The sequence below is a fragment of the Bombus terrestris genome, chromosome 17 (genome assembly GCF_910591885.1).
Source record: "Bombus terrestris chromosome 17, iyBomTerr1.2, whole genome shotgun sequence".
NCBI classification, from domain to species: domain Eukaryota; kingdom Metazoa; phylum Arthropoda; class Insecta; order Hymenoptera; family Apidae; genus Bombus; species Bombus terrestris.
This window is the reverse complement of record NC_063285.1, coordinates 3,091,886-3,093,575: the sequence shown is the minus strand read 5'-3', so window position 1 is coordinate 3,093,575 and position 1,690 is coordinate 3,091,886. Positions and strand designations below refer to the sequence as shown.

General features: G+C 39.2%; 1 long non-coding RNA gene across 1 annotated transcript; it reads left to right on the top strand.

Moving 5' to 3' along the window:
• Positions 1 to 245: 245 nt before the first annotated feature.
• Positions 246 to 948, top strand: LOC125386720. Its single transcript, XR_007227102.1, has 2 exons — positions 246 to 307; positions 637 to 948. It is a non-coding gene; the product is annotated as an uncharacterized LOC125386720 (long non-coding RNA).
• Positions 949 to 1,690: the final 742 nt, after the last annotated feature.

The window sequence follows — 1,690 nt, the reverse complement described above, 5'->3', positions numbered from 1 at the left end:
TCAAACCGACAAGCAGTCTTTGTTCCAACTATGGGAAAATTGTAGAAGTCTATTTTTCTCACGAACGACGCTACCCGATAGCAACTTTCTCTCAAGGGCTGCTAGCATCCTTCCCTAACCACCAACATGGAAATTGACCAATTAACAGTAACACCAATTTCTCTCATTTTCCGAACGAAGACTTTTCTCCACGAATCCGATGATCTCGTGCCCTTAGACACACCCATCATAGTTTTCCTCGACAGCATCACCATGATGGAGAGACACTCTTCCGTACGATCTTAAGGACGATACAAGTAATTCTCAGGTACGTAGTGCTTGCTCTGTGTGACAACCAGAATATAACTTAGCCTCTCACGAAATATACACGTTCGACATCCCGTTGACCGCGCATTCGTTACCGGACCCGAGACCATTGTCATAGTGCCGCGAGTATCTAAATATTGTGATTAACTACCAACGCTGTAATACCTCTAACTTGTGTCAATAAACTCCATCATTGATCCACCGCATCGATGGCCAATACCAACTAAGATTCATCGAACACTTCTACCCCCAATCCCAACGTTAAGCCGACATATATATGACTTATAATTTGTAGTAATAGATTAAGATTTGAAATTTGTTTTGTTGCAGCGAGATGGTTGTCCAAAAGTTATAAATCCTGGGAGTTCAGAGACTGATCTATATTATGAAAAGAAAAAATATGGGTTCAATAGAAGATAATGACTGATACCAACAATTTTTGACGTGTACAAAATGTTTTTAATGTCGCAAATAAACAACTATGTTTATAAAATTGTAATAATTTATATTTTTTATTTTAAAAATTTAATTTCAAATTCGCGATCATGCAATCGTTTTGTTACAAAATGTGTGTACGGATTAATGTTTTTGTAAGTTGTAAAGAAATTTAAAATAGAGAAATAAATTGTAATCGTGCATAGAGATGCGTGCATCACTCGGGATGCGTCTTAGAAAAATAACACGCGGTCGACACCTAAGACAAAAAAGCGTCGTCAGGTGTCAACCTGGTACCAACATAACCTTAGTAACCTTTTAGTAACTAGCGGTCATACCAACTGAGCATTTCTCAACACTCCCCTTTGATCGCTAGTTTCTACAAGCCCCATAGCTTTGGTAAAATATTGGGTCTTAACTCTATTTAACCCTTTGGTTAGAATGTCGTTAACATTCTCAGAACTAGATATATAGGTATAATCCAGTATCCCTTTCGACACGCAGTTCTTAACATAAAAGTAACGCACTTGAACATGTTTAGAACTCTCGGCCCATGTGATCGCTCCAATGTTGTCACAAAAAATTTTGCATGGACGCGGACAATATGACGATTGACCTAACTCCCTTAATAATAAGGACATCCGCACAGAGTCTCTAGCTGCCTCTTGCATCGCTACAAACTCTGCCTCGCATATCGATTGAGATATGATTGGTTGTTTCTTCGACAACCAAGACACCGCCCCACCAGCAAGTATAAAAACATAACCGCTTCTAGACTTCCTATCTATTGCACAGCCTGCAAAGTCTGAATCACAAAACACCTTTAGAGGTTGCCCTGTCCTTTGGTATACTAACTTTAAGTCTTTAGTTTTCAACAGGTACCTAAAAACACGTTTCACTGCCTTCCAGTCAGACACCGTCGGATTCGCACATCTTTGGCTTAATTTTC